This window comes from Bufo gargarizans, chromosome 2, assembly GCF_014858855.1.
Source record: "Bufo gargarizans isolate SCDJY-AF-19 chromosome 2, ASM1485885v1, whole genome shotgun sequence".
Lineage (NCBI taxonomy): Eukaryota > Metazoa > Chordata > Amphibia > Anura > Bufonidae > Bufo > Bufo gargarizans.
In genome coordinates this window covers 570,133,726-570,149,625 of record NC_058081.1, presented here as the reverse complement: position 1 = coordinate 570,149,625, position 15,900 = coordinate 570,133,726, and the positions used below count along the sequence as shown (strand labels likewise).

The 15,900-nt window shown below is 41.9% G+C and overlaps 1 protein-coding gene across 1 annotated transcript in view; it reads left to right on the top strand.

Annotated features, from left to right (window-relative positions):
• Positions 1 to 15,900, top strand: part of PTPRH (protein tyrosine phosphatase receptor type H) — a 167,981-nt gene that overhangs the window by 16,878 nt on the left and 135,203 nt on the right. The window lies entirely within an intron of this gene.

Genomic DNA, 15,900 nt, shown 5'->3' with positions numbered 1-15,900 from the left:
CAAATGGACGAGAATAGGACATGTTCTATCTTTTTTTGCGGGGCTACAGATGGACATACAGATGCGGAAATTGAAATGAACGGGTTCGTGTCTCCCCCTCCCCCCAAGAAAACAGAACTGACACGGACACAAAATACGTTTGTCTGCATGCGCTCTAAATAAGAAGCAGCATGCCTTATCTTGGGGTGGAATCGGAACTAAATCTCCCACTGAAATGAATGGGAAGCTGAAAAAAACAGCTCTAGTCCATACATTTTGTGTGTTTTCCATGTATTTTTTTGGTGCAGATCTGCTTCAAAAACTTCAAGCTGAAGTGAACACCCACTGGTTAAAAAAAATGCACAATAAAACGCTCTAAATTGGGATTCCACTGTACCATTTTACTTGAAATATATATAAAATGCACATAATTAGCTTTATCCACAATTCGGCTGTTTCTGCTGTGAGACGTAACCCAGGAGCTCCCCTCTAATTATGGATCTGTCCTCTGAGCTCCCACAGTGCACTACGGTGTGTAACAGGAAACCAGTTTAGGCTACTTTCACACTAGCGTTCGGGCGGATCCGTTCTGAACGGATCCGCTCATAATAATGCAGACGGAGGCTCCGTTCAGAACGGATCCGTCTGCATTATTTTAGCATATAAAAGCTAAGTGTGAAAATAGCCTCGTACGGATCCGTCCAGACTTTCAATGTAAAGTCAATGGGGGACGGATCCGCCTGAAGATTGAGCCACAGGGTGACATCTTCAAACGGATCCGTCCCCATTGACTTACATTGTAAGTCTGGACGGATCCGCACGGATCCGCACGCCTCCGCACGGCCAGGCGGACACCCGAACGCTGCAAGCAGCGTTCAGCTGTCCGCCTGTCCGTGCGGAGGCGAGCGGAGCGGAGGCTGAACGCCGCCAGACTGATGCAGTCTGAGCGGATCCGCTCCATTCAGACTGCATCAGGGCTGGACGGCTGCGTTCGGGTCCGCTCGTGAGCTCCTTCAAACGGAGCTCACGAGCGGACCAGCGAACGCTAGTGTGAAAGGAGCCTTAGACAAAACGGTCCAAAATCATTACAAAATAAATAATGGAGAAGACTTGCAAAGCTACTTAAAGGAACAATGTCAAGAAAACTGATATGCGGTTATGACAAGTGAAGGCCCTGGAGGACAGGAGGTATTTTATGAGTCAGGGATTCACTCTCTACTAAAACTTTACAATGTCTGTGACTCCCTCAATCAGGCCACTCCACTCATTTTTCTCTCAGGATCCCCTTTGCTCATTCTTAAATTATCGGCTCGATAGTTCCAGTATGTAGATGTAGCTGCGCATAGCCAAGAGGGTGTCCCCACCACTCAGTGCTCAAAAGGGAGTGAACGTCACTGAGCTGACAATGTCCAATTGGTGGACACTAATTGGCAATTGCAGTGTTAAGCCTCATTCACACGTCAGTGTTTTGGTCAGTGATTTCCATCAGTGATTGTGAGCCAAAACCAGGATCGGAGCCTCCACAGACATAAGGTCTAAGGGAAAAATCGACACCTGTTCTGTGTTTTAGAGCCACAACTGGTTTTTGCTCACAATCACTGATGGAAATCGCTGACCGAATACTGTGTGAATAAGGCCTAATACTGCAATACTCTCAGGTTTACTGGATGTCATCTTTCGGTTTGATGCCGCTACAGCCAATTCCTGCCCTCAGCAGTGACCAGCTCCCTTTGCGTCACATGACCATTTGACATGATGCAACAGGAGCACATCACCACTGCGGCCACTGATTGGCTACAGCAGTGACCAATCAGAAGTTTACATCCAGAGACCCAAGTGGAGGCTGGACAGCGCCGGACTTTGGAGCCATCGTCAGGAAGCAGGAAAGCAGCCATGTTTTTCAATTCCTTTAAACAGTGGAATATTGTAAATTGTTCTCCAAATAGCGGAGTTGCTCTTTAAGTTGAGCTCTATATAAGGTTTGACTGTTCAGGATAACTCACACAAGAGAGGTACTGTATATTAGAAGCCATTACATGACTCCTATGTGACCTATGAATCCTCTTCCTTTTGTTACCCCATACAGCTCTCTCTATTTAATTGCAGGGCAGTTGCAGCCCAATCATTTTGTTTCAATGCATTCCTATGAAATGTACAATTAATTTTATAAAATGTAGATTTTATCAGAGTTTTTGTAATTAGTAGGGAAAAATCTTTGTTCCCCCCAAAAAGTGCCCATTTAAACTTCAGTACATCTGAATGTGTACCCTACAGTGATTCCAGCCTCAGCAGCTCATGGCGATCATAATTATTATTTTTATGTGTTCATGATGATCATATATATACAAAAGTGATACATAATTCAGGTTAGACTGCAGGTGACACTTGGAAGATATCCAGTGATGACTCGGGAACTCCCAGAGAAGGCCTTTGGGTAGATATATTCTGTAATGTTTACAAGAAAAACTTCTCTAATTGAAAAAGATTATATCATGTATTCACATATCGGATGGGTGTAATTTCTGTGCCACCTCACTATACTACTGAGAGGATATCCTGTCTTTTCCAAATATCCCTAGAATGCAATGTGTTAGAATTTAAAGGGCATCTGTCAGCAGATTTGTACCTATGGCTGACCTGTTACATGTGCACTTGGCAGCTGAAGGCACCTGTGTTGGTCCCATGTTCATATGTGCCCGCATTGCTGAGAAAAATGCAGTTTTAATATATGCAGCAGTTGCAGAGAGAGCTGAGCCTCTAGGTGTAAAGGCAACGCCCCCATTGCTACTTGAGGCTCATTTGCAACGGGGGCACATATGAACATGAGACCAACACAGAGGCCTTCGGCTTCCAAGCGCACATGTAACAGGTCAGCCAGTTTCATAGGTACAAAACTGCTGACAGATGCCCTTTAATGTGATTATGTTGGTGCTTCTTCTGAAGTAACAACATCTGCCACACCGCTGTATACTATATTGTGCTATACAATATATCTTATAAAGTAGTATTCAATACTGCAATGTTCAATATAGTGCTGGATTTATTTGGCATGTTTGTCTCATTTTGTGTTTCTACTTATTGTTTTAGGCCGTTTGCCATTATTGCTCCTGCTACATACAAAGAAATGCACTTTCTTTGTGAAATTCTGCAAAACAGCCCAATCAAATTTTGCATAACTTCGCTCTAATAATGTCCGTGACTACGAGTCCAGTTTGAGGCTCAAAAAGCGTCATGACTTGCTGTATGCCGTTTTAAAGTGTTTCAGATAAACTCTAATCTTGTTACCAGTCGTGGTTCTGGAAAATCTTATGGACCATCACCCTTACGCTGGGTTCAGACCTGAGCGTACTTGAACGTACGCTCTGTATGGGCGATTGTACGGGCGTTTGCAATCGCGCATACAGAGACAAGCGAACGCCCATTGTCGCGCGTTCCCTCTAAAGTCTAGGTATGGGAACGCGCGACAAGACGCCCCAAAGAAGCTCATGTACTTCTTGGGGCGTCGGGCGTTTTACAGCGCGATCGTTCTCAGGTGAGAACCATTCCCATAGGGAATCATTGGTTCTTGCCTGTTGAGCGTTTTACAGCGCGTAGGAACGCGCTGTAAAACGCTCGGGTCTGAACCCAGAGTTACACCTTCTGAGACACATGACCCTAATTCAGGTGAGCTGCAACGGAGGCTGGTCATTGTACTTTCTACACCTTTAATAATGCCTCCACATACTCAATACATTCTGTCTTTTATTTTTAGATGTATTTATATGATATTACTTTTAGTATTATAACTAGAGATAAGTGAAGTTTACAAAAATTCGATTCGGCTGCTTTGCCACAAAGAAATTTGCTTCATAACTAATTACTTCATCACAAGGTGCATTTCTTTGTAAGTAGTGGACGCAATGATGGGGGGGGGGGCGTTTTCGCTGCCCACCATCGTTGAACCCCTCACCGCTGATCGCAGCATCTGGGATGAAAATTGAGGGCTTTCAGGGGTTGAAAAAACACTCACCGTGTCCATTTGAGAGCAAAGAGACCGCCGCGGCAATCTTGACTGAAGATACCTGTCGGTGCGTGATGACATCATCACGCTGGCTGGCGTGGTGATGTCATATATCACCGCACACAAGATTTCACACTGGATCTTTAATCAAGATGTCGCATTCAAATAGAAGAGTTGAGTTTTATTTATTTGTTAAAATTGATTTGTTATCCCAAAACAAGAGGGAATTCGGCTCCGTGGCATATGAAATTTTCCCTGAAATTCAGATCAAACTCCACTTCAGATACTTTGATTCGCTCCACACTAATTATCACCATAGGGACATGTGAAGCAACATAGAACATCATAACTAAAGGGAGCCTGTCACATTAAATATGTTGTTTTTAGCTGAAGGTAACATGTTATTGGATGAGCTGATATATAGTTTTATGGGAAAAGATTCAGTATAACTTATAATTTAATCATTTACATTCAGGGCTTTGAAGTCCAGGAGGCGGTCCTATCAGTGATTGACAGCCTTCCCTCTATGACTGTGTATACAGATAGCTGTCAGTCACTGATAGGACCGCCTCCTGGACTTCAAAGCCCTGAATGAGCAGGAATATAAATGAGTAAATGATACGTTTTAATGAATATTTTCTCATTGAACTTTGTATCAATCTGCTCAGCTCCTCCTGCTCTATAATATGCTGCCTGCAGATTAATTTGTATTTTCATGGTGATAGGTTCTCTTCAAATAAAACATACAAAGTAAACTGGGGTTTAACATAGGAAGCAATTGAAACAGATGAGTAGACGGGAGTGTTTTCTGTTTAAAGTGTGACTTTATACTAAAATAACAGCCTCTGGGCAGTGGGATGTGAAAGTTTTTCTTGCGGCACAAAGATTAGAAACGAAGAGAACAAAATTACCAAGCCCTTTCCTGTACCCTCCTTGTGTTTCATAGCCTCAAGTGCAGAGAAAAATGAAACTTGGTGTAGCCACACTTCAGCGCACTCAGCCTGTTCTGCCCAGCAACTATTTCCTCCCCGATAAGTTTCCACTGGAAACTGCTGTTAGGCTTCTAATCTATGTGGTTTACTTGTGGGTCACAATAGAATACATTGTATCACTGGCAAGCAGAGGGCATGCACCATTAATGTATGAATATTCTAATGCTGTGTTCTGTAGTCAGCGGAATAATAAGATTATTATTTAGTATTGCTGTTCTCCATCAGACTAGGTCCCAGGGCAACATTTATAATACAGCCCCACGACCATGTGTCATTTATAATACCTTGAGCCCCATAGGGTACCAGGGCTGGAGGCGACTGCTACATCTATACTCTGCTGTAGCTATGCCCCTAAACTCTCTCACTGCAGGTATTCCCCTTTAATATACTATAAAAATTGCATATGCGGCTGTGATGTTATTTGAGCTATGAATAAAATCACTGCAGTTTTTCAGAAGTGGATATATGACTTGATATACTTCCTAAACCACATAATTAACCACAAACATCTTTGATAAATATAAATATGTACATTTTTGCCAAATTTTTCCAAAAGTTTGGTTCAGGACTGAATCTATTTGTTTCGAATCAAAGTTGCTTCAATTGCCCTGGAAATTGTAAATTAAAAAAAAATAAAAATGTCTCTTTCCCTCGTCTGTCCCCTTGGTCTGATACAACATCAAGTGTAACTGTATCTACTTTTATCATTGCCGCTGCAAATTGCGGTTATTGCTTGGCCGCAACTGACTGCAATTACCTCCTGGTAGTGATTGCTTATGGGCTGGGCGCTGTTTTACAAGAGTTGTCCGAATCGAACCTGAAAATATTTGGGTTCGATTCGGTGCCTAAAAAAATTGCAAATAGATTTGCTCATCTCTAACAAGGACCTGTATTCTTCTCATTCTTTCTTTCAATTCTTTTGACTTCTCCTTTTATTTAATTTGTTTTCTATTCCTGTTCAAGGTGGTTTTGATTTCTTGCAATCATATGAGATGCGTTTTTCTAGACTGTCTTCCGTTCTTGAGTTACGTCTTAGGAACGTTGAGACACAAAATCCCCAGTACTTTAGAAGCCACCCATGAATGAAGTCCCGAAAAAAACCATGTCCCATATGCAAATAGACACAAAGAAAACACAACAAACAAAACTGAAAAATCCGAAGAGTATAAATATCTAATGGCTATATTACATTAAAAGTTTTTGCAGGCGATTGTCGGGAAGCAAACGTTCCTTCCGGGCAATTGCCTGCTGTTTAGTGGAGGAGACCTCTGCTATTACATTCAGCAATATCCTCTACTGTATGTGGAGGAGCGATCGCTATGCCATTGCTTGTCCCCATACTTAAACATTGTTTGCCTGGTGATTAGATTGCACGATCTGCTGCTGGCAAACAATGATTTTTAAACCTTCTTACCCCATCAGGTAATCGGTGGCAGTATTACCCAGCCAGATCCTACGAATGTTCATTAGCGATTATCTGGCCACTCTAATACAGCCTTTAGAGAACTTCATTTTCATATTTTGGTATTCTTTTTTTTTTTTTTTTTTAGCAGTGCTCAGAGCTAAATGATAGGTTTGATTTTTCTGGCTACAATATTTATAAGGGAATGTTAAAATTTGTGGGTACATATACTATAGGAAAATCAGCTTCCTACTAACAAACTACAAGTTAGGCCGAATGCACACGGCCGTGAGCGGTCCGTGGAACCGTGGCCTGGATTCCTGCTGAGAGCAGGAGCGCACGGCGTCATGGGTTGCTATGACGCTGTGCGCTCCCTACTGCCGCCGCAGTACAGTAATACACTGGTATATATGGCGGCGTGTAATCTACCAGAGAAACTGGCACACTTGTCAGGAGCTGTATGACTAGCGCACTTTAAAGGAACACTTCCATCAGAAATGGGTATTTATTAAGATTTTTTTTTGAATTTTTGGCTTTTCTTTTTTATTTCAAGAGTACTATGCTAAAACCTCTGAAATAATTAATTCATTGCTATCTGCAAGGCAATCCTCATGATGACAGTAGATGTAGTATTGTTCTTTTGATGGGCCTAGATGAAAAAATGTCCACAGATAGTATTGTGCTCATCAGTGTAACATGTGAAGCACTAATTGATTGCCTCACACCCCACTTCCCTCTCTGACAGCAATGGCCTGACTGAAAGCAGTTAAGCAAGACTGTTTACCATGCTAAAAGTCCAAGCAAAGAAGAAGTCAAACAGCCAGGATAGGAAGTAGAATACATGGCGTGACCTCAAAAAATTATATCCAGAGAACCATCCACCGTTTCTTTTTTAATTAAAAAATAACACATAATAATCACATAAACATTGTAAAAATGTGATAAAAAAATTGATGGAAGCATACTTTTAAGCAAACAATGGGGCTCACATACTTCTCTAGCCATGGGGTACACCTCTCTTCTGATCTATTGTCATATGTTGATGGCACAGTAAATATACTAGATATTACCAGAGATGGTCCTAAGGGAATCCTGTGAGCTGGAACATGCTGTTCAAACTGCAGGCAGCATGCTATAGATGAACAGGAGCTCAGTAGTACTTTTAAATACATAAAGGGAATCAACAAGGTAAATAGAGGAGAAAATATTTAAAAGAAGAAAAACTGCTACAAGAGGACATCATTTTAAATTATAGGAGCAAAGGTTTAAAAGTAATATCAGGAAGTATTACTTTACTGAGAGAGTAGTGGATGCATGGAATAGCCTTCCTGCAGAAGTGGGAGTTTAAGCATGCATGGGATAGGCATAAGGCCATCCTTCATATAAGATAGGGCCAGGGGCTATCCATAGTATTTAGTATATTGGGCAGACTAGATGGGCCAAATGGTTCTTATCTGCCGACACATTCTATGTTTCTATGTAGATTGATATGCAGATTTATCAGTAGAGCTTTAGTATAACTTAAAATTTTATTAATTAAGATTTCAGCTTTTTCTAGGCTTATGTGTCTGGTGATAAGTGTTTGGTTGTCAGTCTTCATCTTTGTTGTCATGTGTGTGTATAGAGAGAGCTGTCAATGATTAGGACCGTCTTCTAGACTCCAAAGCCCAGAATGATCAGATATCTAAATGAATAAATTCAAGTTTTACTGAATATTTTACCACAAAACTATATATAAATCTGCAAATGTGTGAAGATATTGTTGCCCAGATTTTCTAGAAATAGATATAACTAAGCAATGGCCAAATAAAATGTAAAACAATTTAATAGAAAATATGTACTGCTGTATTTTTTTTCTCTGTATTGTTACAGTTGACTGTGCAAATGCAGCTCAGTCTTTTGCATATCACAATAGTGTACTTATTTCTGGGTGCCAGTATCTCTAGCTGAAAGAGGAAGTCACTGTGTTCGCTTTCAGGATTATGCGCTATAAATGTCACTCTGCCGGGCCTTTGTTGAGGAAGGGAGAGAACAAAGTATTTACAGATACCTGACATGTGAATTCATTATAGCACATAATAGTCACAAAACTGCCAGTTTTCTAGATGACTTGGTAGATAATAACTCCGTTCACGTCAATACTATGGAAACACTGCCCAGGTCCACCTTATTGAGCAGAACTTTCTATTTTATGCTCTAGGACAGGGATCACAGCTGTTGTGAAACTACAACTCCTAGCATAAAAGCTTGCTAGGTTTTGTTCTTGGAATTCCTATAGACGTGAATGGAGCATTCCGGGAGTTGTAGTTCCACAACACATGAAGTGACGGTTGCTGACCCCTGCTCTAGAACCTTGGAAAATTAAAACCTTTTACCTATCAAGTGTATTTTAAATATGCTCTAAAATACTACTTGGGCTCAGCTCACATCTTGATTTTTGCACCTTATACTTTTGGCATGTGCCTTTGACGTGGGTCCTGGATGAGAGATTATATGCATTTCCTTTGTCAGAAGGAGCATTACCTAGGCAATAAGGCTCCCTACACCAACCTCTCATCCAGCCAAACCAGTGCTCTGCACTGACACTCAATAGTAAAATTGTCATTCATCACAATTTGTTCATCAGATTTCAATTTACAACCATTGGTGGGAAACAATAAAATTTTTAGTGTTCAAACCAATGGCGCAATGCCCATCTTACCTTAGTTTTTCATAAGAACAACGCATGACAACAGAGAGGATATTCTTCTTTCAATCATAAATCTCATTTGCCACCCAGTGGAAAGCAATTTTTTCCAATTTCTCATCAGTCTTATAATCACTATTTTCCTGTAGAAGTCATGGACATTTCACCATTTCCTAGAACATAGAGCATAGGATTCTACTTATCCAGTATACATGAGCCCATCAAGAGGCAAGAGTGATCTTAGATGCCCACATTTGCATACATTGTGGAAAACTGTAACAAAAGTGAATATGGATCACTGGGGTCAATGAACAGGATTTGGCTTGGGGGTACTCCTGGTGAATCCCTACAGGGGAACCACCAGGTAGCTACCTCTTGGAGTAGTCTCTGTTCAGTGACTGCTGATCCATGGGCGTCAAGAGACACCGGTGCGGAGCATGGAGGGATAAGGCAAGACTGTAGTCAGGGACAAGCCGAGGTCAGGGCAGACAGACTTTGTACAATCTGGTTAACAGGCCAAAGGTCAAGGCAGGCACTGCAGGGTCAATACAAGAGTCAGATGGAGGTCAGGGCAGGCAGAAAAGGGTCAGATCTAGTTAACAAACAAAGGTCAGGCACAGGAGATTAGAAAGCGCACCTTCACAGGGAACTAGCTAGGTAAAATAGCTATAGCTCAGGCACCCTTCCACAGGGGAAGGTGACTTAACTACGCTGGGAATGCTGAGACATGGGCTGATGCATGCACTGTTCTTTAAAGAACCGGGGGGAGTGCATGGCCTATGGGCAGAGGAAGGCACTGCAGGCCTCATCCAGCATGAAGTGGATGAAGTAGTGCTTTACCGGTGACCGTGCCTGCCGGCAAGGAGCAAATAGATACCGGTGGGCATGGACCACTAGGAAGGCAGATGAAGGTTCTCACGACTGTGCCTGCTGGGACATGGACACACTAACTCATTTTTTACACATGTCCTAAAATACAGAGATCTTTCTAGTGACTGTGAATTTTTCTAAAACGGCTCTGTACACAGAAATGGTGTGTATCCTCTGTAGAGTTAATTAACAACCCACACAATTAATTTACTCTGAACTGAAATATTTAATGTTTGTGCAAACAGAATTCTAGATTAAAGGCTCATCTAGCCACTTGAAATTACCAAAAGCTTAGAATACTATAAAATAATAGAAGCTAAGTAATCCTTACCATTCACTGGCTGCAGTTGGCACATGCCCATGTCAAAACACATAGACAGGTGGGGGAGCAGGGATCGGTATGGTGGATGTTACTCAGATTTGGTATGGTACAGCATTCTATATTTATTCTATTTTGTTCCTATGGACAAGGCAAATATATTCATTGCGCATTAGGTGATCCTAGTGGTGTGAAAATGAGACCAGGACAAGGGAAAGGCAGCAGACATTTTAAAGACAGAAATGACTTTAAAAGTTTCTCATATTAGGAAGGATATATGAACGTTACACAGTGGGGCTCCTGCCACTCACGAGCACCCTATTTGTGCCAAAACAAACACCCTCATGCAGGGAACATGACTTGTGGCAAAATCAGTTGATGCCAGAGGTGGAGGGAGCCGGATTAGACAATTCCTTATAAGATATTCATATTAGATATCACTCCTTTGTATACACTGTGTATTGAAGCAGTGCAGGCAGGGTTTTGTCACCAAGTGTCATAATTAGGACACATTTTGCTAGAGAAAGTGACCTTTCTCTTCATTTGAGGAGTAGAAAACCTGGAAGAGGGACTGGGTTGTTAAAATGGAAAGAGAAGACAAGGTTGCACTTCAGCCTTGGAACACTCCACGGTTTGGGATGTCTGAGTCTTATTATTTGCCGGCAGTGAGGGCTCTTTAAGAGAGGTGTGAATTGCTCACACAGGGCCCCTGAAGTAGAACAGGAGAGGCTCGTCTGTGGGAGTCAGGATACTGGTGTGTTTGTTTGCTGGAAAGTAGGCTTTGATAGCTTAGGAATCTGTATAGTTAGTAGCCAGAAGGCCTAGGATTTTTCTTGTACTGTTGATGTGAATTGCTTTATCTGTATGATTAAGAAATAAAGCTAGCAAAAACCTCTGAGTTGGGTTATTTACACACAAATGTATCCGTTTTGTGGTCCACAAACCTTGGATCCGCAAGATACAGATACCTTCTCTGTGCAACCTGAATTTGTCTCCGTTCCATTAATAGAAATAGATGTTCTGTGTGGACAGTACATAGATCACATCCATGTGCTGTTTTTTGGCACACAAAAGCTAATTGTCTGCCAGCTAATTTTATTCCATTTTCCTATTAATATTTATTTTCTACTAGTTATGCATAGGATGTACAATGTATCTAGCTTCCAATCTATACTCTGAGTATACCCATTTTGATGCCATAGTATTTTAGGTTTATAGTTCCGGATATCCTAGCGCTTCATTTAAAGATGTACTGTATTTCAATTTAGCCAATTGGCTAAAATCAAGAAAATCCAAATACCACTTAAGACTTGTGGCCAGCTTCATTGGTCTCTTCACTGTAACCTGCATTTGTGGCAGGCATTCTGAAGGGCATCTGAAAAACTCAACATGAAATTCAGCATGAAAAACGAGTTAATTTTTTCTTGTTTTGCTTTCTGTTCCAGTTGGGAGAGATTCTTTTCACTCAGATTGGTGATATAAGTGTAAGCTTTGGTATTTTTTCACAACATGTGCAGTCTATTGGAAAGCTTTTTTAATGCAACAAAAGACCCTTTTACCATTATAAGGACTATAAAATACTACTCCATCCGCCTTACACACCTTCCTTTATCCTCATCTGATAAATATTTAGCCTCGGTTACTACTTGGTACACTTGGCTGGATTATGCTGTTACTAATCCCATAAAAGAAGACACCGCAGTCAACCTCTCCCCAGCCTGAAATGGCTGATAACAGGGAGCTTCCTTTATTGTCATATCTCATAGAAATCACTATTCAATGCTGGCATCATTCCTCTGCACGGAAAGAACATGTCTTAATCAAGGATCAGTAAACAGACCAAAATGTATTATGAAATGAAGATCATTTTGTAAACTTCACACAGAGTGAGGGGTGGACAATACAATGCATCTGGCAGGTCACCATATTTTGTTATGTGATGATGAACAGATAAAGAAGGAAAATAACCTGCTCCTTCCGAGACGAGACAAAGGGGTCTATGACTGGTCATGTTTGGAGACAAACAGATGGATAGTTACCACTTAAAAAATAAACATTTAGGGGCAGGTATTTGTTTTTTTATTACATTTTAGTAACAAACAGGGCCATAAATATTTTATAACACATGACCTTTTTTGCACAAAATTTCTTTTGTTCAGAATGCGACAGCCGTCAGTTTACTCTTTAGGGTAAGATCATGGCAATCCTAAGAACACCATGAGCCAGTTGACAGTCATCTGCTGGAATTGATGAAAATGGCATTCAACATCATTTTAATTTTGTAATCTACACGAAAATATCTCGAAATGCTGCACTTTCCACATTCCCACTAGAGCAGTCACAATAAGCCTGATGCTTTCCCATTATGCGCGGCACACTTCTCAGCTTTGCTCTTATTGTTAGAGGGTGGGTGGTTAATGACTATATACCCATGAGCCGTAAACAACTTGGGCCCCAGCTACTTCGAAGAACTGCTGATGTTCCTCAGTCCCCATCGTCCGTACCCAGGATGCAACATAAGACGTTTGAAACTACAAAGCGGATTCCAAAAAAGTTGGGACACTATACAAATCGTGAATAAAAACTGAATGCAATGATGTGGAGGTGCCAACTTCTAATATTTTATTCAGAATAGAACATAAATCACGGAACAAAAGTTTAAACTGAGAAAATGTACCATTTTAAGGGCAAAATATGTTGAATCATAATTTCATGGTGTCAACAAATCCCCAAAAAGTTGGGACAAGGCCATTTTCACCACTGTGTGACATCTCCCCTTCTTCTTACAACACTCAACAGACTTCTGGGGACCGAGGAGACCAGTTTCTCAAGTTTAGAAATAGAAATGCTCTCCCATTCTTGTCTAATACAGGCCTCTAACTGTTCAATCGTCTTGGGCCTTCTTTGTTGCACCTTCCTCTTTATGATGCGCCAAATGTTCTCTATAGGTGAAAGATCTGGACTGCAGACTGGCCATTTCAGTACCCGGATCCTTCTCCTACGCAGCCATGAAGTTGTGATTGATGCAGAATGTGGTCTGGCATTATCTTGTTGAAAAATGCAGGGTCTTCCCTGAAAGAGATGACATCTGGATGGGAGCATATGTTGTTCTAGAACCTGAATATATTTTTCTGCATTGATGGTGCCTTTCCAGACATGCAAGCTGCCCATGCCACACGCACTCATGCAACCCCATACCATCATAGATGCAGGCTTCTGAACTGAGCGTTGATAACAACTTGGGTTGTCCTTGTCCTCTTTGGTCCGGATGACATGGCGTCCCAGATTTCCAAAAAGAACTTCGAATCGTGACTCATCTGACCACAAAACAGTCTTCCATTTGGCCACACTCCATTTTAAATGATCCCTGGCCCAGTGAAAAGGCCTGAGCTTGTGGATCTTGCTTAGAAATGGCTTCTTCTTCGCACTGTAGAGTTTCAGCTGGCAACGGCGGATGGCACGGTGGATTGTGTTCACTGACAATGGTTTCTGGAAGTATTCCTGAGCCCATTCTGTGATTTCCTTTACAGTAGCATTCCTGTTTGTGGTGCAGTGTCGTTTAAGGGCCCGGAGATCACGGGCATCCAGTATGGTTTTACGGCCTTGACCCTTACGCACAGAGATTGTTCCAGATTCTCTGAATCTTCGGATGATGTTATGCACAGTTGATGATAATAGATGCAAAGTCTTTGCAATTTTTCGCTGGGTAACACCTTTCTGATATTGCTCCACTATCTTTCTGTGCAACATTGTGGGAATTGGTGATCCTCTACCCATTTTGGCTTCTGAGAGACACTGCCACTCTGAGAAGCTCTTTTTATACCCAATCATGTTGCCAATTGACCTAATTAGTGTTAATTGGTCTTCCAGCTCTTCGTTATGCTCAAATTTACTTTTTCCAGCCTCTTATTGCTACTTGTCCCAACTTTTTGGGGATTTGTTGACACAGTGAAAATTTGAATCAACGTATTTTTCCTTTAAAATGATACATTTACTCGGATTAAACGTTTGATCTGTCATCTACGTTCTATTACAAATAAAATATTGACATTTGCCATCTCCACATCATTACATTCAGTTTTTATTCACAATTTGTTTAGTGTCCCAACTTTTTTGGAATCCGGTTTGTAGAGTCTTATATCATGTAGCCCCGGTCATGTGTTTCCAATATGGCAGTTCCCGTTGAAGGTTTTATGGATAAAAAAATAATTGTTTCAACATAAAAAAAACAAAAAAAAAACATCAGTTATCATCAAGATACTTTTAGTGAAACTAAACTATATGCCACAACCCTTTTAAGAAGTCCTCTCAACTCAATTTAGTTGTTCAGTAGCGCCTGAATTATTGGGGAGGCTCGCAGAAAAAGGGGAGACCTCCTTGGCAAATCTCCCAGGTGGTGGAAAGGCCTCCACACAGCTTTCGGAGAACTTCTCTAATTGTGTGTACAATCAGTACTTACGCCACCAAAGGCAGTCCTGGTGCCCACACAAGCACTGCTGCATGCACCCCGACCTCTCCCTTTAGCATTAGTGTCTCCAAAACTTGGCAAGTATGAGAATAGGCCATACTAGTTCTTCATACTGATGCACCACAGACTTAAAAATGACCTATCACTTCTCCTGATATATAATGGCTAGTTTCAAATCTGCGGCAGAGCTCTCCGACATTGCCGGATACTGCCACCTGCCTGCTGGACCCTATTGACTATAATGGGGTCTGGCCAATAGGCCGGGAAGCAGCCGGAGAAAAACCTCAGCACGCAACAAATTCTATACTTACGGCATACATATTAGGACATCGTCAGACATCATCCACAACTCCATCCTCCGTCAGGCAAAACTCCATCAGCCCTCAGACATCAGACAAAACTCCGTCCTCCGTCAGGCAAAACTCCATCAGACATCAGACAAAACTCCGTCCTCCGTCAGACAAAACTCCATCAGCCCTCAGACATCAGACAAAACTCCGTCCTCCATCAGGCAAAACTCCATCAGACCTCAGACATCAGACAAAACTCCATCCTCCGTCACCCAAAACTCCATCAGACCTCAGACATCAGACAAAACTCTGTCCTCCGTCACCCAAAACTCCATCAGACCTCAGACATCAGACAAAACTCTGTCCTCCGTCAGGCAAAACTCCATCAGACCTCGGACATCAGCCAAAACTCCGTCCTCCGTCAGGCAAAACTCCATCAGACCTCAGACAAAACTCCGTCCTCCGTCAGGCAAAACTCCATCAGACCTCAGACATCAGCTAAAACTCCGTCAGACCTTAGACATCAGCCAAAACTCCGTCCTCCGTCAGGCAAAACTCCATCAGACCTCAGACATCAGCTAAAACTCCATCAGACCTCAGACATCAGCCAAAACTCCGTCCTCCGTCAGGCAAAACTCCATCAGACCTCAGACATCAGCTAAAACTCTGTCCTCCCTCAGACATCAGCCAAAACTCCGTCCTCCCTAACTCAAAATACGCCCTACTACACACACTCTTCACATGACGGAGCTGCTAGCTGCTGGAGAGGCAAAGGACCTGTGATGACGTCATGACCATGTGACGAGTCACATGTGTGGGAGGGGTCAGATGTGCACAGCAGCTGGTAGAGTGTACAGAACAGTAGCCATCAAATAGAGCTCTGTACTAGAGATG